Source organism: Pinus tabuliformis, chromosome X (genome assembly GCF_031772625.1).
Source record: "Pinus tabuliformis cultivar Carrire ecotype Pingquan chromosome X, CPIR1, whole genome shotgun sequence".
In the NCBI taxonomy this organism is placed as follows: domain Eukaryota; kingdom Viridiplantae; phylum Streptophyta; class Pinopsida; order Pinales; family Pinaceae; genus Pinus; species Pinus tabuliformis.
Genome location: NC_142308.1, coordinates 421078812 through 421103208, shown reverse-complemented (window position 1 = coordinate 421103208; position 24397 = coordinate 421078812). Strand labels below are relative to the sequence as shown.

At 39.0% G+C, this 24397-nt stretch overlaps 2 pseudogenes; both read left to right on the top strand.

Moving 5' to 3' along the window:
* The first annotated feature begins 3768 nt into the window (after positions 1-3768).
* On the top strand, positions 3769-9477 carry LOC149140367 (GDSL esterase/lipase At4g10955-like; annotated as a pseudogene).
* Positions 9478-17197: 7720 nt separating this feature from the next.
* On the top strand, positions 17198-19906 carry LOC149140366 (uncharacterized; annotated as a pseudogene).
* The last annotated feature ends 4491 nt before the right edge of the window (positions 19907-24397 follow it).

The window sequence follows — 24397 nt, the reverse complement described above, 5'->3', positions numbered from 1 at the left end:
ACCATTTCCATGAGAGGTAGTCGTAACTGACTAGTTTCTCATGATTTTTTCAATAGTTCACTTAGCACTCATTGCATCAAGTGATGTTCACAGGGGTGAAGAGATGGGATTGAAACTAGTGAAATGAATCACATAGCGTCAATCATCATTTCCAGGGCTTGCACCCGGTAACCAGGTCTTCCCGAGAGGTCACCCATCCCAGATTGCCCCAGCTTGTGTAGAGTCTCTCTCCTCTATAATGTATAAATCCAGCAAATAAAATGCTTGAGCTCAATGGCAACTCAAATGGAAGAAAAGTGGTGTGCGACAGTGATAATAATCAAAGTTACAGCAGTGAGTGCAACAATCAAAATAATCAAAAGTGAATAATGAATGGAAAACCCTTCTATTTATAACAAATTATTGTGTTATCCTTGAATAATGAGCAATAATAAAATATTATTAACCCCATTTTTGGAATAACCACTTGGAATATTTTATTATATTTGGTTAGGAGGGAAAAAGTATTTAAACTTTTATTTACAAATAATAAATAAATAAATGATTTATTTATCATATCAAGAAATTGGTTAAGGAATAATAAACAAATAATGATTTATTTAATTATTCTTGATGGATTTAGTCAAATTTGACAAGGAATAATAATTAATTAGTGACTAATTAATTATTCCTAGAGAAAAATAAGATGATTAATAATTTATCTGTTGATTTTTCATAACTGGGTCAAATATGACAAGGAATATTAATTAAACAATGGTTTGATTCAGTATTCCTAGAAGATAATTAAATAAATATTGATTTATTTAATTATTCTTCATGGGTTTAATTATAAATTACTTAACAAATGTGGTTTATTAAGTAATTTCTCACAGTGAAAGCAATTTTACTATGGTAAAATTGGCTTTACATGGTGTACTTCGATCCATCTAGTAAATTAGGCTAGATGATTAATTTTTTTGTGATAACAGATTGACCCCCAATGTACGAGTGTTGGAAGAAAAACATATGGCCAAAGTATGTTGTAAAGACACAATCACTAGATAATAAAGTGGAGAGAGAGAGAGAGAGAGAGAGAGAGAGAGACCAATAGAGCTGAAGCGAAAGAGGATAGGGACAGAGGGGGTGAGACCAATGCAAGTCTCCTTTTATGTTGTGGTACCAGATCTTAGTGAGGTGGGGGAGGCATACCTATACCCGCCGAGATAACTTAGTAAAAAAATAATGATGCGCCCAAAAACATAAATTGAGCAATGAAGTACATGTCGAATGGTACATGACATGCTAGCATAACTAAGCCAGAAAATAATACAATGTGTCCCTTATACATAATGCACCTGGAAAAATATGAGCTAGGACTAAATACAATAATATCTAAGCACATGAGATATAATGGCCCTTCCCTCAAAAACTGGGTGGGAGGGAGGGTAGAACAACTGAAGAAGCCCTGTTGAACAGGTAAGGGCTCTGCAAAACTGAATGGATCATTTGAAGGAGATTTGCATGCTATGAACACTGTGGTTGGTAGGAACCGAACCCATCAAATCTGTAGAATTTCCTCTGAGGCTGTAGCATAATATAAATGCATCTAGGCATATGGGGGGCTACCTGAAGGGCCACCCCTCGTGAGGTCTAAAACATTTCACACACACCCGGGAATCACTGGTACAATTTGATGCATCATTGGACCATCAAGTGTATGAATCACGTACATGAAACAACCAAGTCAAAGGGAAATGATGAGTCCTTTTGCTTTATCTGAGGCGCCAAACAAGAATGGAAGTTGGAACCAAGATACATCGCCCTCTAGACCGTTCTTCTGGAATAAATGAGTTGATGTCGACAGAATAGGGACCACAATAGGTGAGGCAATGAGGATCCTCAAATAAGGCATGAGGTAAAAAAGTAGTATGACTGATGGACTGGCACCAGGGACAATGGAAAATGATGGGACTGAGGGACAAACAAATGACTTCCCTTTTCAAATCATAAAGTGCATGGTTGACCTGGCAGTGACTGACTCAACTCTGGAGGGGATGGGGGACAATATGATTGGAGGCCAAAATGGGTGAAACAGGATGAACGACACGCAAACATGGATGGAATACTGTGACATGAGATAATGGGATGTGAAACAGACTCCATGGATGTAAGGGTGACTCATTGCAGATGCTCTGAACAAGGGTGACTCGATGACGCAGCCACATAGAATAGGCCCGATGGGGACCGTGAAAGCATGAGTAAAATTATGGTTACTCATGATGAAAATCGACACATGAGATGACAAGTATTAAGAGGAATTGGACCTCAGAGTACAAGTGTCTCTTTATGAAAAATTCAATTTTGAGAGGCGAGGAAGTGACCCTTCTTGGAAAAATTACTTCCTAGTGAAGTGTCAAATTGTCAAAACCTAAGAAAAACCCTTTATAGCACTCGATGAGAGCTTTCCAACAGTGCTAATAGTTCGTCAAACTGAGCTACAGTTTGGTCACAATGGGCGACAGAAAAATGGCGGATTTTTCTATGAAATGACATTTTCCCTCCAATTTGAATCCATTTGCTAAATGAGTTGTGGTGAATTTGGAGAGGAGGAAGATGCCTTAAATATTTTGGAGATCGTAGCAGACAAACTGACCATCAGAATCAGGATCAGTGACTTTCAGGTAGGTAATCTTACTTGTCTAAACATGGCTTAATGCTTCTTAGAACGATGGTTCTTGGTGAAGAATTAAGGGAAGAGAAAAACAAGAATGAACTACTAGAGGGGGTCTAAAATCATTCTCACCCATTAAAACATGGGGACTATGTGGACATAAATTATAATATTTGAAGATATGGTATCAAATGTCTAGGATATGCAATGTGCATATGGCTAGCCGAAGAGGCTAGTCGGACAAACTATCCAAGGAATGGGAGGATAATCAACCATAGCTAGATTCTGTGGGATCTAGGTCGAGACTTGTGTTAATCAATTGAGAAGATGGCTAGGGGAAATCCATCATGCCCCCAAGCATTGGATACTGCTCGCAAACATATTTGATGGAGGGGACTGATCTAGTATGCAAAGGCGGGAATAATGCCCCCTAGCAAGAGGAGTTTGTGGAGCACCATTGTGTTCTGAGTGCTTGAAAAGGGACTCAAGCATTTCGACCCAAATTTGGATGAGATCCTCTAAACGATGATAGTGAGATGTAGGGGCCTATGTGTTATGGGCATACTAGATGTATTTAGAGTGGTGGACTCCAAATATGGGAGGAAGTACGCACAATGGTGCATATCGTTCCAAGGACAATCAGGGGTAGTCATGGCTTTCATGATGTCCTCATCATAATGGAAGATGGGGGGATGGGAGGAATATTGAATACATGATTCGGTGGCGGTACCTAGTGCATCAACCTAAGAGAGAAGGTTCACATATGCATCATTTGGAATGGTAGAAATCTCAGAAATGTTTGTCTGCGAGGAACTCAAGGATGATGACAGGTAAAGGATATGGCTCATGGAGTCCATCATCTCAACATTGGGGGGAGGGATCACAATGGTGGGACCCGAGTCCCCCTGTTCTAGTTTACTAGTGGTACCAGAATTCACGGGTAGAGGAGTATGTGTTCCAATACGAGTGGTCTCATATTCACGAAGCACCTCAAGAAAATCACAAAATTCATCAAGACGAGGGTAACAATGGGAGTAGTGACCATGATGATCGCACAAGGCAGAAGGGTGATTTGTGCATAATGTTCTGAGTTTCTGGGGTGGACCAGGTAAGTTAATATGGACTTCAAGGATTTATGGCTCAGGGAACGTTTCATGAACCAAAGGTTTGAGATGAGGAAGCTTAGGACAATTATTGGTGGTGTGCCCAACAACTTTACAAAAAGCGCATGGAGGTGACAGCTTTGGGGCCTTGGGGGCTGGAGGAGCTTGGGGAGCCTTGTCCTTAGGTTCTTTCCTTTTATCTTTTCCCCCTGTCTAGATGCTTTCACAACAGGAGTGGGTTCCTGTTGAGGTTGTGATGGAACTGAAGCAGCGGTAGGGGCCATAGGGACCAGTTGAACTGGGGTCAAAGCATGATAAGGTCTTAGCTGACCAGGTGGAATGCTTGCAAGGGGATCAATGTACCATACTGGGATCCCCAAAGTCATGTTAAGAAGGACCAACGAAGCCATGACAAGGACAAAAAATATTCCTAGAGGGGGAAATAAGAAAGGTATCTAGCCTACAAGGTAATGTCCCAGTGGAACAGATCCTGGATGGTTGAGACTTGGAGGAATAGTTCCTGGTGGGAACATAAGAGAGGCACCCACAAACGGAGGAGGTCTTGGAGGGATGGATCTAGATGGCTTGGCTGGGATGGTAACCACAGGGTGCTGAGGAGCTAGTTGTGGATCAGATGTACCAGACTCCTTGAGGGCATCTTGTGATGCTTGTAACATGAAAACACTCAAAGAGTTAGGCTCTGAGATGAGGGGGGGGGGGACCAAGGAAAGCACCCAACAATGAGGAATATTTATAGAATCTGGGTGAAACATTGGTAAGAGGAGTTGAAGACTACTTATCTGACATTGACAAGATAATGGACTTGGGGGAGGTCACGTATGTGGGCTCATAGTAAGTTAATTGATCGATGGTGATGACCTTCCCTTCAGGGGGGAATCACATCTTGCGGAAAACTGCAGATGCGATGACTGACATGGCATATGTGTAACTACGACCCAAGAGAATTTTATAATCTAAAGGGGCATCAATAACCTTAATGTCTACATGGACAGTCTTGCCCGCAAGAGTCACTGGACAATTGTGATACATTCCAAGAGGCTGGGAGGAATGTCCATCCCAAGCATGCAAAGTGATGGTGGATGGGGACATCTCAAGTGACTTAAGTTGTTTCCAAATGGTAGTGGACATCACACAGGTGGATGCACATTCGTCAATAATGCATCGGGAGATTATGGCATTACGGATTCAGATTGGTATCTGGAAAGAAACAAATGAAGGTAATGGGGTATGTTCTAATTTATCAACTCATAAGACAATCAAACAATATTCAGAAGGATCTATTGTGCCCAAATTAGTTAGAGCTTTCTTTTGAGATGGGCATGACTGGAGGACTTCCAACATCGATATGGAAATAGGTGATTGTGCCAAGTTGCCTACTATACTGTATGTATGGGCAAATCAGTTAGAAGTCGCGTTACAGTGTAATTGTCCCTTGGGGATATTAGGAATTTCCTCAACTTTAGGTTGAGGGATCTATAGAAGACCATTTGTTGTCATAAGAGGCTCAATAGATGCTTTGGTTTTGGACTCAATGGTGGATGAAGTGGATTTCTTGTCATATTGATGTGACCAAGTTTGCAAGTTGATATCGAAGGGGATAACCTCATCAAAATTCATCATGAGGATCTCATAGTAACCAGGACCAGAAGGTTGGGGGGATGGGTTGCTTGACCTAGCTGAAGTTGAGTAGCAACAAATCCTTGTTGCGGGAAAGGATATGTAAGCACTGCTGGTTGAGGTAGCACAAGATTCTGAGGCAATTGTTGACCTCTAGAAGTTGCTTGAGATTCCCACATTTGGTGCATCTGGGGTAAGAGAGGACACTCATGTGTATAATGACCATGTATACCACAAGATGCACAAGGCTTGTTCATACTAATAGCCTTGTTCTGCTTGGGTTGGCTTCCCTGTTTCTAGTTGTTAGTGTTAGGTTGGTTCCCCTGGTGTTCACTAGGCTAATTACCTTGATTACCCTAGTTACCCTTGTTACCCTGCCCCTTATTCTTTTTTTTTGAATTTTGGGGGTTGTTCGCACTCTACTGTGCAAACACTTGACCCTGAGGGGGCGGTGGCTGTTGGGGCTGAGGATGCATGGGAGGTTTTGGTGCTAATGCTTGAGGGGCTGGAGTGCTTAGTTGTGCATAAGGAGTAGCAACGGTTTGGTAGACAGGTTGGGGCCCTGAAAACATATTGCTAGCAAGAGGGGCATAAGTATTGGAGGAACTAGTTCCCCCTGCAGATAGCCATAACTTTGTGGAGTATATGGTGAAGGGTGTGAAAGGGTTCCCACGATACCTTTGGTGGCACGAGATGCCCCCGGTGCATTGGCACCGCCATGACGAGGGAGGTCTGGAATGACGGTATAGACATAACTAGATTGCACATAAATTAGGTTATATCTCAGAGCGGTTTGGAGAGCTTATTCCTTTGTCTGAGGAAAAAGGGACGTGACATCTTTTCCAATGGGTGATAAAAGTCTCCTAAGAAACCAATCTAGGTAGACATGGTCTTCGAAGGGAGGGGCACGACATGTGCTCCTCCTTCAATGCCATTCGTGAACATGATCAGAAAGACGAGTGTTAGAGGACTGACAGAATGAGGTCAATATCTCCGTACCAGTGTCATACTGGAGAGGTAACTAAAAATATGACAGGAACACTTTAGCAAGCATTACGAAAATGGAATGATATGCGGCGAGCTGGTCTACATACCATTTTGCAACGTCTCCAGTGAGCGTGCATTGGAATAACCGAAGATGAATGGAGTCATCGATAATGGAGTTCGATGAACACCACATGTGGAAGGAGCGGACATGATTGGTAGGGTCCTCTCCAAAATTACCCTCAAATTTTGGGATGTCTGAGGGAAGCTTAGTCGGCATAGCAGGCCAACCAGCATCATGGTGTATTGGGTTGTTTATCAACTAGCTAAAATCGGGAGACTTAACCCAGCCATAAAAGGGAGCATGGGGGCTACCGGAATGGTTCCTGAGACTGTTCCACTAGATGTGACCACCGGAGTAGAACCAAAGCCAACACCAGGTTGGGTTCTTGCACCAGCTGTGGGTCCAGACATGGTGACAATATGCGGTGAAGGAGGCTCGGAATCAGATGAACCAGGAGAAGAGTCAGTATGGGGACTCAGGGGACTATGAACTCGAACCCTACGGGGAGGAGTAATATGCCCAAGTGGAAACTAGGGATAAAGGCTTAAGAGTCTCTGCGAAAAACACCTTGGTGGTGCAATGGTGGTAAGACACACAGGACACGGAAATGGTGAAGGAAGATCAACAATATGCCTTTGTCTCTGTGTGGGGAGGTAAATTATTTATGTTAAGTATTGTCTTGGCGGTGTAAACCAAACACCCTTCACTTGACATGTGCTTGTATGTTTATTAATTAAGCCCAGATCGTGTTTGCAAAAAGAAAAAATATTGCTGAAAATGAACTGAAATTAACAACAGAAAATGAACGACAAATAAATTAATTAACCCCACCCAAACTTGGTTTGCAAACACTGTACTAGTTGTTGGCTAAATCAACTGAAAACACACTAAAAGGGTCAAGAGATCTAAGTGTCGGTGTGACTGGGATCAACTAACACTATGCTACTGGAAAGTGGTGCAGTAATAGAAAAAAACCAAAGAGGAATATTGTTGCAAAAAGATAAGGAGATGGGTGGAAGACTTAGGGCAACCGAAGGGACCCTGAGGCCAATGAAAAAACAAGGTTTAATATGAAACTATTGATGGAAACAACCTATATTTGAAGACCTGAAACAGAAGGGTATAGATCTGTAAAATATGGTTGAAAGCGCTGCAGAAACTCAGACTTCTTACTCAGCTAAACTCCTCCTATAAAGGTGGAAGTGTACTACAAGCCCTAAGGGGCTAAATTCCACTTCAACAAGTAAATCAGAGTAGAATAAGGCCTAAGCGGGATGAGATAGAGGTCAACCAACCCAGCAGACAGCTCTCGGCAAAACCCAGAAACAGATCTGACAAAAGCCTGAAAACCATGAAAATCGCAAGTACTGGCCTAATTGCAGGGGGATCGCACTTCTTGGGCTGAAAGGTGCGCTCTAGACCTCCAGATCACACTTTTTGGGTAGAAAATTGTGATTTCTTCTCCTTGATTCCCGGTCGACAAGTCTCAGAAAAAATTGTCGTCTCTGTCGCGGCTAGTTCCTGTGACCTGCAGAAAAGACCAAAAAACTTTCGAAAGTTAGAAATTTGACAGATCTAGGGTTAGAAACCTAGTAAACAACATTAAGAGACTGAAAAAGAAGAAACCCTAAGCTGAAAACTGAAGGTAACCCAAGTTTTTGGATCTAAACTAAAAAACCAATGGAGTCACCAATTTTGTTGTAGTTTTTTCTTCTCAAAGATGCACGAAAAAAGACCACTCAAGATTGAGGATGACAAACAATCTCAACAATATAAATGGCTACTAAACATTGTAGATTTGCAGCGACTGATAGAAACAAAACCTGCCAAAGTCTTGATCTATGCCAAAATCATAGTTAAACAATAAAATGAAATAGTAATAACTCCAATCATCCAATGGAAATCAGATATACAAAGAATAGATTTTATTACGTCGTAAGGCATTTCCCTCTGAAATGAACTCCCCTAAATGTCTTTCTGTCCTAATCTTAACCGTTAGATCTATTGTTAGACAATTCAACAATTATTTGTTGTCCAAAGAAACACTTTCATTCTCGGACTGACATCTATTATATGCTTTCTGTTTGACATCTGGTAGTCGATTCATTATCCCTCGCCACGCATGCATCTGGAAAGCATGCACTGCACTTTGACTGCCTCACTGCATTCTCGCCTCATTTGCCTTCTGCGTGCCTGGAGGAGCTCTGCTCAATAGCTCGTACCTTCGCCTTTTCTTTTGTCACTTACTTTGCTCACGCTAGGACACCAGGTAATCTCTACAGCAGTTTCCTTGCATCAATTCTATCAAAATAAAATCTCCTCTGTTTCTGTACAGGAAGGATGAAAATTACAAGCGCACAATGATGGCGTGCTTTATACAGGCTGCATATCTGCTGGAACTGGACAGGCAGGAAAAACGAGACAGAGATGCAGCGTTGGCACCCAAATGGTGGAAGCCCTTCAAATACAAGGTAGTGGAAGAATTGGTGGATGAGAGGGATGAATCCATCTTTGGAGCAAGGCTTGAATGGGACAGGTATGCTGCATTCTCTAATCTTCTAGTAGTGAGACCTAGTAAAGCTCCCAAAGTCAATAATAGCTCTCAGAGGGACCCTGCTGAGGGCTGCTACAATCAAAAGGGACATACAAGATGATCTGAGAATTTTAACAATGGAGGACCTCAGTGGCTCCTGTAGGTTTCACAGGACACTGGAGGCAGTCAGGACAACAGTGAAGAAATATGGGAGCAGTGAAGTGTGCATGGTTGGGCATTCATTGGGGGCTGGCCTGGCTTTGCAGGTGGTGAAGGCCTTAACATTTGAGGCATATTTGTCGAATCTCATCTGTTCAATCCCCCTTCTGTTTCATTGCCCATGGGTCTTAGAAGTATTGTTGACAAGTTTGGACTGCTGTGGAATGCAGTGAAGGGCGTGACGAGAGCTATTTTTCCTTCTAAGAAAAAAGGAAATAAGGAATTAGAAGGCCTTGATAAACAATCAGAGGATGGGGCAGAGGCGGATTTAGTTAATATTTGTTAGCAAATCCAGAAATGGGTTCCCCATATTTATGTAAACAATAGCGATTACATCTGTTGTTACTAGTCTAATTCTTGTAAAAAATGCAAGAACTGTGATGGGGATGAAGAAAAATCAATGGAGGTCATGCCAGAGGTCTCCGGTATGGATCGTGTGGCTGCCAAACTGTATGTGATTTCCAAGGGCCCCATGAAATTTTCGGAAGCTCATGGGATTCAACAATGGTGGTCTTATGATTCAGAGCTCTAGATGGCATTCAATGGGAGTAAATTGATACAACAACAGGTTGGTTCCTTCATACAGCGTTCTCATTTGAAGACTGCCCTGGGATCTTAGCCCCAGTCATGGGTTCAATTCTTAGGGCAGCACGATAGGCCCTACCTGAAAACCCCCAAATACATATTCTTTATTAGTATTTGTTTGGCGTTTGTCCACTACCGCTACCAGTTCTTCTATGCATTGAAACACTTCTAGGATGCCAGGTCACGACCACATCATATAATTCCTGGCATTATCATGACCACACCAGGTTTTTTCTCGTTTGATTTGGTGCTGCATTGGTTCTCCTCCTTTAGTATAAAGTATTCTTAATGGGAGAAATCAATTATCTTTAACAGTTTATGGGGCTTAGAATTCAATTGGCCTGAACAGTTTATGGGGCTAATTATTTTAGGATTTTTGTTGAAACCATCAATTTATTTATCACATTATAGATATCCTAACTTTCTGCTCACTTATTTTTTTCCTATCTTGCGGCGGCTAGGTTCTCATCTGCCAGATTTTGGTGTTAGGGTTTCACGGCTGGCTCTGGAATCATGCTACCGAAATCAGACGTGGATTTTCTGGTCAGCTCAGCCATATAACTTTTATGAATGTGGCCATTCGGCCTGCCCCTTCTCTGGATATTACGATTTTCTTAGTCAATCAGGATTCGAATGTTTACAATACTGCCCGAATTTTAATAAATATGTCTTCTTGTCTGCACTCTAACAATATACTGTTTGGAGTATACGATTTTATGCGCAAATGTTAGTTTCTCTATAACTTCGAATTCTGGGTATGATGACAACTCTGGGTTTTCAAACCCTTCGATATTTATTTATTTAAATGGTGAATATCCTCCATGTTTTTTCATAGTCGTGTTCTCTTTCCTGCCATTTTCTCATTGCATGTAACAGTGATTAGGAACAGTTTGGCTTCGTCAATTCCCCTTCGGTTCAGTTTTTTTTGTGAACAATACTTATTCACATTCCTTTTCTACTTGTCTTCCAGGTCAAATCCCTTTCCATCCAAACACTGCACCTCCTGTTTCATCCTGCACCAGCAAGAAGGTACTTCTTTATGGCCTATTGTCCTGGGTCTTATAGCACCAAGTTGCCTAAACAACTTGCCTTGCCTACTTAATTTTTCTAGAGAATCTCTCCTCCTGGAACCTAGAAGTTTATTCCACAAGCCTCTCTTGACGGTCCATGTTGCGTTGATACTACAAAATTGGGAAAGATAGATTGCTCCTTTGGTGCTTCCTCTTTGTCCCTTGTTTGATCCTTCTCTTGGGTCCCTTCCTACCTCTGGTGTCTTCTGTGCTTTACTATTATTTGGGCATTTACATATGCATTTCTTCTCCCCACCAATTTGCACTTCTCAGCAAATTCCTTGGCTCTCATGACAATTCCTCCTCATGGCTTTACAATTCCTGCGCAACAAGATTTCTCCCTCTTTGAGCTGGCCAGGAGTATTCTTATTAAATTTATAGCCTTGCATGGCTTTTTCAACCCTTTGAAATTATTAAGCTGATCTACTTTCAACCTTGGAATTCTATGTGGTATCTCTCTCATAAATTATCAAATTAAAACAGGTCCTTCTAAATTCCTCCTCATGGCTTTACAATTCCTGCGCAATAAGATTTCTCCCTCTTTGAGCTGGCCAGGAGTATTCTTATTAAATTTATAGTCTTGCATGGCTTTTTCCACCCTTTGAAATTATTAAGTTGATCTACTTTCAACCTTGGAATTCTATGTGGTATCTCTCTCATAAATTCTCAAATTAAAACAAGTCCTTCTAAAAAAGCTTACATGATTGGATTGTAACCCATAGTAATGTCGGGGAATACTGGGCCTCTAAAATGCCTCTGAAATTAGGGGATTGAAACAAGACAAATGAACTTTAGATAAAAGACTTCCTAAAGATCATTGCAATTTGATTGGACCAATTTTTGAAGCTTGACGTCCACTCCCCTTCATCTAAGTTTAGTGAATTTGTGTTTAGGTTTGATCCTTCTATTCCTCCTCTATTGCAATATTAGCCAATAGGTCTGCTACCATATTTCCTTATCTCTTTACATACTGGAAGCTGACCTCCTTAAACTTTCTAACTGCTTCCCTTGGCCAAGTGAGTTTTACTTCTGAATGTAATGAAAGATTTTTGTTTTGGTTTAAATTTTTAAAACAAATTGTAACATTTCGCTAGAACATGATCACATGCAAACCCAGATGCATCCTCTAAATTCATGAAGTACGAAGGCCTTTGTGAAGGTACTTTGGACCACTACCAAATGAGTTTCCTTGACTATGTGATGGAATTTTATCTTTTACAAGCTATTCCTGTCTGGAAAACACTTGCAATTCACAATAATTAGGAATTCTATAAAAAATATCATCGGGAAGGTTGGAATCACATTCTCCACACTGCATTATTCATTGTCTGAATAGGCTTAGGAATACAAAATACCATTACATTGCTCTTGAACTACTTAAGGTCCTCTTTCCATTTCTCATCCAATTGCCTTCAAGAATGTTGTACAGACAGTGTGACTCATCCACTGGTGGAGACTTCATTAAAGTAGGCACTCGAAATCCATGTTTTTGATAACTAGATATGGATAGATAAAGAAGAAAGTTGGCCATCTAGCATGAGAACTATACTGCAATTGCAATTGTCCTGCTGGCAACAATGCATGAAAATTTATAAACCCCTATTGATGGCCTGATTAAAAATCAAATAGATCTGGAACATAGATGCAGATGGAACAGAGTCAACATGTTAATCGTAATAAAGATAGAATCCCCCTTATATATCATAACTGCGTGCAATGGGAGAGAAAAATCCCAATGTCCAATGCGCTGAAACACAGACTTAGAGGCTTTGGCCATTTACAGTAAGGCCCATTCTGTGGCATGGTACGAGGCTTGCAGGAAAGTCTGTTGTTTTTATTTCTGTTAAGGGAATCAATAACTGAGTGGATTCATACCCGCTAGGCATGGGTTTGAGTCCATTGCGCTGCCACTATAAACCCTAGGTCCCATGGAGAGGCCCAGCCATACAGAACAGTTAAGTTTGTGAATTCAAATTGAGGCGGGAGCATTAACCCCCTGAGCTTTGTCCTCTCAGTCTACCCCTTGGGGCCCAGAAGTCTGTTATTGTTTAGTCACAAGCACCTTTGAGATAATAATGACTCGTATGCTTCGAGATCTCCTTTTCTCTGGAAGAAGCTCGTCTTCTTTTTTATGCCAATGTTTGCATGCTTAGATGGTTGATTAAAGTTGGCTCCAATTTGAATATACATGAATTGAAAATCCTAATTAATGACTAGAGTCATGGACGAAGATTTTCTGAAGATAGAGCATTATTGAGGAAAGAATTATGTGGGAAAGAATTATTGAAGCTTCTCTTGATTATAGCCATACTCAAGTCATTGTTTGTCTGATTTGGTGAATATATAGTATTTGGGTAAATCTCTGGTAAATGGGCTTCCACTTCATTTGTGGACTTCTAGGTTCTATATTAGATCATGTGAAAGGAGGTAGAACACCATGTAATTCTTACTTCCCAATGTCAATAATGGACATACAAGTCCCATCATCAAACACTTATCTCAGATTCAGAAAGAGCATGATGATATTTTGCTAAAAACAATGTAACTATATTTTTTTGCTTTGGCAGTGTTTTTGTCATTCTTGGAGGCAATTAAAAGACAATGAATCATTCTTCTGTGTTCTAAATTTCTAAACTATGTTCATGTTTGTTATAACAAGTTAGCTTGCCAATTGCAGTGATGGAAACAGTCACATTGCTAACTGCCAATTGCAGTGATGGAAACAGGTACATTGCTAACTCTTGGTCTGCTCAACCTGCTCCAAAAGATCATCCATGGTGCTCCATTCCAAACCATGCTATGACTCCCCATATCTTTGGGACTACAATAGATGGCTATGTGTCATATTTCATCCAATTTCACCACTTTGTTTCTAGAAATTTCTTTGATTGACAAACGTACCTCATAAATAATTCAAAAAATCAATTATATTGCATCATGGTCCATTGCACAAAGCTTTAATGTTGTCATTAATTCATCATTTTTGTCATCTTTGGAAGCAAAAAATAGGAATCATAAAAAGTACAGAGATATTCTTGAGAGTTTTCTAACTAATTGTTCATAAAATTTCTACTTCAGATAATGTATGCAGCTGGAATGCAGGATATTCTAGACAGATACTTCAAGGGATAAGATTTTCCTTCACAGAATTATATAGTGAAGGAAAGAAAGCTGGCCAGTCAATACCTATAAACAATTCATGTTGGATGCTAAAGCAGATGATTCATCTTGTTGAAGGCTACTTTATCTGGAATAACAAGCAAGAGCCAGAGAAGAGCTCGCTTCTCTCAAATAAAACAATGCATCAAATATTGGACTCTCAAATACATTCCTGAGACCAATGATGGTTCAAAGCATTATGTAGGAATGAATGATAAAAGATTAGCATGAAACTCATTCCATCTTATCGATTTATAGGTTAGTAGTTTTGAAATAAACAAAATCTAAAATAGAGTGAAGTCAGTGCTTTAGTCCTTTGTGGCTATTGATGCATGAATTTGGCTCACAAATATTTCCCTTCATAGAATTATATTGTGAAGGAAGGAAATTTGTCTAGTCAATACCTATAAACAATTCATGTTGGATGCTAAAGCAGATGATTCATCTTGTTGAAGGCTGCTTCATCTGGAATAACAAGCAAGAGCCAAAGTAGAGCTTGCTTCGATATAGTCTCTTCAATACGACATTATTTTTAATATAAATGGTTTGCCTGGCTTTTATCTTAATAAGTACCACATCATTGTTATCCTAATAAGTATTTTTTGACTCATATAATCTTATTTTTAACATAAATGGTTTGCTTGTCTTTTAATGGCAGAGTGTTTGAGAGCCCATCCATTTGCGGAAATCTCAATGGGAGAACCTTTAAATTATATGGGGGGGCATCCATGACAGAAATCATTACTTGTCCTTTAATGACAGGGAGTATATGAGCTCATCCATTACATAAATTTTATGGGGGAGTTGGATGTTTCATTTAGATCTGAATATAAGTTCTTTTACATATGATGTGAAAAATTGATTTACTTTTTTTTTTTTTTTTTTTTTTCTGTATTTCAACTTTTTCACACACTATCCTTTTGTCTTCCAATTCCGATTTACAACCTGTTACATCCAAGTACAAGTTAGTTTTAAAAAATTGAGGTGCATGGCAAGTGCATGGAGTACTATAGCATTTTATTTAACAAATGTTTAAAAAAAAATACTATAGCAACTTTTTATCCTGTTCATGGAAAAATATCTGGACAAAACCAAGAAACATCATCAAAATAAGTGGGTTACTCAAAAACGTTACAGCAACAGCTTGAATCCACATTTTCTATGACCCTGTAACCTTTCCCTTGTTTGATCAATTTAACGGATTACTATTCCCTTACAAATGGACTTTTGGTGATCCATTGTGTAAACAATGATCTGCTTGTTATAATCTAAACAAGTAATTTTTTTACAAAAATTTTTCAATCACCAGATCTCTTTGATTTTTAATGTGGTATATGATGCATTTTCAACAGCTAAAAAAATGGTGTAGCCAATTCGAGAAAGTAGATAACCCTTCATTACTATCTTACTGTGCACAAGTTCTACTGTTTTAACTGAACGATTACATCGTTATACCTGTTGGTGTAAAAGCCAAGGTTGTATCATATCACTTGATAAGATGTTCGAGGTAGCCAGTTGGAGGAAATGGATGGCTCTTGAAGGCTTTTTTACTATGGACCAATGCTGTTGTTTTAAATTGAAACGTTACACCGTTTACTTATTGGTGCAAGGCTGCATCAGATTTATCTATTTGTTTTTAGTGAGCATCATATTGGAACTCAAAAAAAATTATATATGCGTTAAACAAATTAGGTACATCTAACCAAATGTATAAGAAAATGGAAATGAAGTCCATGGTAGACTCTCCTCCAAAAGTTCTCTGTTTTGGTGCTGTTACATCCAAAGTGCTTATTGATGGTCAAGAAAGGCATATTTAAGCAAAGAATAGGGCAGTTTTATAGAATCTTCCAAAAACTCTATGCTTTGAACCAACTCTATCAAATACAAATATGCTACCTGAACACTTAGAAACAAACATCAAAAGTTGTCTTCTATAATATATGCATAGTGCCTAGTCCTCTCAAATTTGTATCATATTTCAAGGAACCTATTTGGGAAACCCTGTCCTTGATCAAACTCATTAGATCTACCTGATTAACATGTAGAATACAAAGCTTTTTCAGGTCTGGAAATGTATGTACTATTCTTTTTAGCTCATTATCTAACTCATAAACCATTTCAGAATCCATTCGAATGCAATCAATAATGTCTATGACAGATTTGGACATCTCAATATGATGAAGTTGTATCATGTTCTTTTGACAATAAAAATCAGATTAAAGAGTATTTGAGAATTCATTGAGATCGGTATGCAAAGAATTTTGCATGCTACTTGTTTCTTTTTCTGAAGGATCTCCACATCTTACAAAACTTCTTTTCACATTCAAGTAAAATGACAGATCACTGGATACAAACATAGAGTTGAACAATTTACAATTCCTGCGCAACAAGATTTCTCCCTCTTTGAGCTGGACAGGAGTATTCTTATTAAATTTATAGCCTTGCATGGCTTTTTCCACCCTTTGAAATTATTAAGTTGATCTACTTTCAACCTTGGAATTCTATGTGGTATCTCTCTCATAAATTCTCAAATTAAAACAGGTCCTTCTAAATTCGTCCTCATGACTTTACAATTCCTGCACAACAAGATTTCTCCCTCTTTGAGCTGGCTAGGAGTATTCTTATTAAATTTATAGCCTTGCATGGCTTTTTCCACCCTTTGAAATTATTAAGCTGATCTATTTTCAACCTTGGAATTCTATATGGTATCTCTCTCATAAATTCTCAAATTAAAAGAGGTCCTTCTAAAAAAGCTTACATGATTGGACTGTAACCCATAATAATGTTGGGGAATACTGGGCCTCTGAAATGCCTCTGAAATTAGGGGATTGAAACAAGAAAAATGAACTTTGGATAAAAGACTTCCTAAATATCATTGCAATTTGATTGGACCAATTTTTGAAGCTTGACGTCCACTCCCCTTCAGCTAAGTTCAGTGAATTTGTGTTTAGGTTTGATCCTTCTATTCCTCCTCTATTGCAATATTAGCCAATAGGTCTGCTACCATATTTCCTTATCTCTTTACATACTAGAAGCTGACCTCCTTAAACTTTCTAACTGCTTCCCTTGGCCAAGTGAGTTTTACTTCTGAATGCAATGCAAGATTTTTGTTTTAGTTTAAATTTTTAAAACAAATTGTAACATTTCACTAGAACATGATCACATGCAAACCTAGATGCATCCTCTGAAGTCATGAAGTACCAGGACCTTTGTGAAGGTACTTTGTGTTAGACTCTGTCTCATATCAGAGATTGATTCTTCTTCAAAACAGTGTTTTGAAGAAGAAATCATTTATGTGTTGTTTAAATTTGTGTAATTTATCTTCAGCTCTTCCTAAGACAGCAGCAAACTTCAAAACTTCTACCTGCACAAACACAATTTCAAAGCATCATTTATATATATTTTGTGGAGAGCAGGTATTGCAAAATGCAGGTATATATTTTGGTTGTCTTTATGGTGTTACAGGTCCATTGCAGTTGGATGACAGTGAAGAGATTCATGTGTTTGACTACTTTGAAACCATACTGCACATTTATTTGACACCAGTAGCCCATGAAGCTCTCAAATCTCTGCGTGAGCTATTATTGGAAAAGGCTACAGATAGTGTAAAAGATTCCTCAGAAAGTGTTGGGCATAACCGGCGACAAACACGTGGAAGTGAGGATGGGCTTATAGCAGATGAAAGACTGCAAGGAACTGCAGTATCACCAGATGATCTAATTGCACTGGCACATCAAGTTAGTGCCGATTTCCTCCAGTTGGAACTGAGGAGAACTCAAATCAATACTGTTTGTTTCAGAGAACCAATGTCAGAGACAGGGCGGCATGTCTTACAAACCTCCCATACTATGGCAGCTCCAGCTAGCACACATATGAAAGGTACATAGACGTAGGTTATCAGGATCTAGCTTGTCTGACTCAGATCCCCATTCAAGTAAGCCGTTTCCAATGGTACATCCTCATTCTCCGATTACACAACCTGGATATGCCAGTTCAGATGTTGGGAGTGATAGTGCTGATATAAGAGGACGGGTTCCCTCAAATGATAGGTATTCTAAACCTCAGTCAGAGGCAAGATGGAATTCAGAGTCAAGATGGAGTTCAAGGAGAACTTCAAGAGTAACAGATGAAGATCTGAGATGAAATTTGTACATTGGAAAAGGGGGATGCAACATGTTATAACCAACTCCTTCAAGACCTTAATGATATCGAAGCTGGATATTCTGCTCAGGAAACAGCATTGGTGATGGCATTGAAGGCACTTTCTCAGGCAGTTTCCTCTATTAATGAGTATCACCATAGTTCTCTTCTAAGCTGTGTTCTTGGTATGAGCTTTTGGAATTATAGTTTGGATGTAGCAGATGGTTTGACAGAATTTATTATCAAATTGGCGACATCAAATGGAGGGTTTGTAGATAGGTGCTTAGACATGCTTGTCAGGAATTTCCTGCCGCCTTCATGTGGATTGCCACTATTTATGGATTCCCTAACTAGACGGTTGATTTTAGGTGGGCTAACTGCAGATCAACTCTTCCAGAAAAAGTCAGAGCACCTAGCAAGGAAAAATAAAATTCTAGATCGTGTGCATTTGGCAATACAACAAATGGCAGAACTTGTGCCCACTGCTGCATTAAGACTGCAAACAATAATTCTTCGAAGAATGGCACACAGAGTTATTCATAAAGATTGGAATGCTTTGTATATTGAGAACATGCTCAGGGTGGAGAGTAGTGCTGTTGGAGAGATAATTGGTAGGAGAATACTTATGGCAGTGGTGGACAGGCTTATTGAGATTGATGTTGAAATAAGGTGGGAATATATTTTACATGAAGACTCAAGCAAGGTCTACACATTTGACATGGAAATGGAAGATGATGAAGAAAATGAAGAACCTGGGAAACCTGGTAGTGAGGCAAAGGTTCAATTGCCAAAATCTACTGCTATGCAGAGTCTAGGTGAGGTTGCAGATAAAATGGATGTGTTAATGGAATTGACTTTAGAGCATCTGAAAGCTTGTGTTGATGAGGGACGCTTGCCACAGGTCTATGATACTCTCATGCATTCATTTCAATCAACTATTTTGAATACTCACAAGTCCAAGTTTACCCAGTTCCTTGTCTTCTATCTTTGCTCGTTGGCTCCAACAACATGTGGTGCAGCCTTTGCATCTATTCTTTGTGACATTTTTGTCAACAAATCTCGCCCACCAAATACAAGGATGACTGCAGCTGCTTATCTAGCTAGTTATTTATCTCGTGCTAAATACCTGCCTTTATCTATAGTTTCTGCGTCATTAAAAAGGTTGGTAGACTGGTGCTTGCAATACTTGCCTCATCATAATGAGGATTGGAAGGCTATGAATCCAGGAGTGCATGGGGTCTTCTATTCAGCATTTCAAGCTGTTATGTATATTCTTTGTTTCCGAATGAAGTTGCTCATGGATGATCCTCAACAGAGATTACTATTAGAACAGTTGTCACTGAAAAATATAATTGAGCACACACTGAATCCATTAAAGATATGTTTGCCGTCAGTGGTAGAAGAATTTCTAAGGCAGGTTAAAGCATTTTATCTATTTGATGTTTTAGAATTTACGAGTTCAAAGAACGCATTGGAGATGGAGGAATCCAAGGCCTTTGGGGGTGTGAGAGGCTTGATATGTTCTTTCCATTTGACCCATACTTGCTAAAACGATCAGACAGATTTGTCAGACCAGCTTTTACTTTCTGGTCAGTGGGTCAGACTCCAGCCGAGGAGGATGAATTTGAGGACACCATGATGGATGAAAGAGATTCCGAGACTTGGGATGATGATGCAGAGAGGAATACTTATTCTGAAGATTTTATGGCTGACAATAAGGGAACATTTTCTTATACTACAGAGGCAGGTCCGATTGTTTGATAGTGTATACTATCTAAAGGCTTTTGGATCTGGAGATGTTTGGGTTGCAGTAGGATGGACAAATGATGTGATTCCAGCAGCTAAACGCATGTCTAATGTTGCCGTAGCTGTCCCAAAGTCTGGTACCAGCTTATGGGCAGATCTTTGGTCAATTCCAGCTATTTCCAGTATTCCAAGTGATAAAGTTGGAGGTCGTGTGCGGGATCCATCTCCACTCATCTATCAGTGGTTCGATTTCTGCTTGCAACCTGTAAGGGCTACACCCTTTGAGCAAGATGTCTTTCCTGGGGCTTCCCCATTGTTCCTACCAGATAAAATGTTTGATAAGAATGACTCTATACAGGGAAGATCCACAAATAAAATTGAAACTACACCAGTGAAGAAAAGGTGCCCACAATTCGATACAAATCTTGTTGCAGGGATGCCGCCTGCCAACATCCTACAAAAGAGTGCCAAGGGTAAACGTGTAATGTCACTGCTATTCAAACGGTGCCAGAACAACAAAGAGGATTCGGTTCCTATTTCCCATATTTTAATTAATATTGCAAACTAGATATGCGCTCCAGTTTTAGCCAAACCATCAACAGAATTCAGTGGAGCCCCCTCACGAAAGCGCTGATTATTTTTTTTAGTTTATTTTGTTAATAAGGATAATAAAACAAATCCCTCATCTTGGGGTCGACTTGTTTTTCCCAGCTGTAGTTTGTTTGATATTTTTGTGAGGTTCGTTAAAACAGCGCCCTTTTTTTGGGCAGTAGTTTGACTTATTGTATTAAAAAATTCATTTGTAAGTAGAGAGGGAGGGAGGAGAGTTTTTTCTGAGCGCTGGGAGCTGCTGGAGAAGCAGAGAGCTTTGTAATGTACAGTTTTCTGCAGAGAATTTAATGGAATTTCACAGCTCTGTTTGCTGAGATTCATGTGGTATGTTGATTTAGCATAAGTTTTTCCCTTTGTCTCATATGTAATCAGTTATATTCCATTTCATTTCATGACCCTTTCAAGCTGAACAAATGAAGTGATTAGGTAGGAATTCATAGTATTATATGCTCCTCCTATAAGTTTGTTCGCATTCGATGTTTTCTATTGTTTAAGGAGGATTCAGAGTTATTGTCTGCCCTCCTTAACTCCTCACCAGTCTTGCCATCCCGTTTGAAACCAGATTTGGTGTTAAATTGCATGCCTACCTTGCCTCAGTTGACAACCTGTGTAGTCATTATATTTTTCTGTTTGAAGCTGTGATTTTGCCCATGTAGCCCAGAAAAGCCCCGTCATTCCATAAAAAAAAACCCCAAAAATCATCAAATCAAACCCCCTATCAATTTACTAGCCTAAAATCTTTATTCTTAATTGGTCAGCCTAATCCTATTGAAAGATCTATCAAATCTGACCCGAGAGAGCCTTCTCATACCTCGTAGGGCTAGCTACGAGGTGAAATGGTTTGATGTAGCCTTGAAGGTTTACCTTCCTCAGCCTAGGGTGAAATCTCAAGTGCTAACACTTTGGACCACTACCAGATGAGTTTCCTTGACTGTGTGATGGAATTTTATCTTTTACAAGCTATTCCTGTCTGGAAAACACTTGCAATTCACAATAATTAGGAATTCTATATAAAAGATCATCAGGAAGGTTGGAATCACATTCTCCACACTGCATTATTCATTGTCTGAATAGGCTTAGGAATACAAAATACCATTGCATTGCTCTTGCACTACTTAAGGTCCTCTTTCCATTTCTCATCCGATTTCCTTCAAGAATGTTGTATAGACAGTGTGACTCACCCAGTAGTGGAGACTTCATTAAAGTAGGCACTCGAAATCCGTGTTTTTGATAACTAGATATGGATAGATAAAGAAGAAAGTTGGCCATCTAGCATGAGAACTATACTGCAATAGCAACTGTCCTGCTGGCAACAATGCATGAAAATTTATAAGCCCCTATTGATGGCCTGATTAAAAAGCAAATAAATCTGGAACATAGATGCAGATGGAACAGAGTCAACATGTTAATCGCAATAAAGATAGAAGCCCCCTTATATATCATAACTACGTGCAAGGGGAGAGAAAAATCCCAATGTCCAATGCGCTGAAACACAGACTTAGAGGCTTTGGCCATTTGCAGTAAGGCCCATTCTGTGGCATGGTACGAGGCTTACAGGAAAGTCTATTTTTGTTTTCTGTATTTCACCTTTTTCACACACTATCCTTTTGTCTTCCAATTCTGATTTACAACTTGTTACATCCAAGTACAAGTTAGTATTAAAAAACTGAGGTGCATGGCAGGTGCATGGAGTACTATAGCATTTTATTTAACAAATGTTTAAAAAAAATACTATAGCAACTTTTTATCCTGTTCATGGAAAAATATCTGGACAAAACCAAAAAACATCATCAAAATAAGTGGGTTACTCAAAAACGTTACAGCAGCAGCTTGAATCCACATTTTCTATGACCCTGTACCCTTTCCCTTGTTTGATCAAGTTAACGGATTATTATTCCCTTACAAATGGAATTTTTGTGATCCATTGTGTAAACAATGATCTGCTTGTTATAATCTAAACAAGTATTTTTTTTACAAAATATTTTGGCAATCACCAGATCTCTTTGATTTTTAATGTGGTATATGATGCATTTTCAACAGCTAAAAAAATGGTGTAGCCAATTCGAGAAAGTAGATAACCCTTCATTACTGTCTTACTGTGCACAAGTTCTACTGTTTTAACTGAATGATTACATCATTATACCTAGTGGTGTAAAAGCCAAGGTTGTATCATATCACTTGATAAGATGTTCGAGGTAGCCAGTTGGAGGAAATGGATGGCTCTTGAAGGCTTTTTTACTGTGGACCAATGCTGTTGTTTTAAATTGAAACGGTACACCGTTTACTTATTGGTGCAAGGCTGCATCAGATTTATCTGTTTGTTTTGAGTGAGCATCATATTGGAACTCGGAAAAAATTATATATGCGCTAAACAAATTAGGTACATCTAACCAAATGTATAAGAAAATGGAAATGAAGTCCATGGTAGACTCTCCTCCAACAGTTCTCTATTTTGGTGCTGTTACATCAAAAGTGCTTATTGATGGTTAAGAAAGGCATATTTAAGCAAAGAATAGGGCAGTTTTATAGAATCTTCCAAAAACTCTATGCTTTGAACCAACTCTATCAAATACATATATGCTACCTGAACACTTAGAAACAAACATCAAAGGTTGTCTTCTATAATATATGCATAGTGCCTAGTCCTCTCAAAGTTGTATCATATTTCAAGGAACCTATTTGGGAAATCCTATCCTTGATCAAACTCATTAGATCTACCTGATTAACATGTGGAATACAAAGCTTTTTCAGGTCTGGAAATGTATGTACTATTCTTTTTAGCTCATTATCTAACTCATAAACCATTTCAGAATCCGTTCAAATGCAATCAATAATGTCTATGACAGGTTTGGACATCTCAATATGATGAAGTTGTATCATGTTCTTTTGACAATAAAAATCGGATGAAATAGTATTTGAGAATTCATTGAGATCAGTATGCAAAGAATTTTGCATGCTACTTGTTTCTTTTGCTGAAGGATCTCCACATCTTACAAAACTTCTTTTCACATTCAAGTAAAATGACAGATCACTAGATACAAACATAGAGTTGAACAATAAAGAGACCTTCTTAGTTCTTGACTGAAGTGCATTTTGCAGATTATCCTGTGTTTTCATGTCAATGTTGTCAAGTACCCCACCCAGAACAGTCTCAGACTTGAACCTTGGAATATCTGATATACCAACACTTTCGGAGAGCTCTGGACCATTATTTTCAGGTTGATTATCCTGGTGCTTATCAAAATACTCCATTATATTCAAAAAAGTTGAAGTCACTTTCAAAGAAGGATCTGTAAAATTAATCAATTTGCAGTTGTCTTCATCTTGTATATTTTTCTGAAGAGAAAAACAACTATGATTGTTGCAGTCCCCTCCCTGTGAGTGATGGAAATCCAAATAAATCCATTCACTTGCAGATGTAGAATGCGCCTTTTGTTGATGGAGAACCATTTTTGTAACAGATAAGGCTATAAGTTATTTTTTAGCATCATAAAACACGGGAGTTGGTAATGACTTGTAGGTGTTGTCAATTAAGGTTAGCGTAGGTACAACTACTAGTTCATCAAAAGATCCATGTGATGTTAATTTGGAATCATCTGATTTTTCCATAGTAACATCTATTGTTTCCATCAATTCTGAGAAGATTACAAATGTTCCTAAACGTACAAAGCCCGTGTACATGATTGGCAGAACAAAACTGGAAAATAGAAAACACAATAAACATATGACCATATGACCATATTACCATATTCTCGAGTTGAATTTCAATAACAAAAATGTATAATTTGGCACCCAACACAGTGTATGCTATTAAGAAGAGTACTTGCATAATTGAACCAGAATTGGTCTGGAGAAAAGGCAACTAGTGCGACATCCATTCCACCATGGAAACTT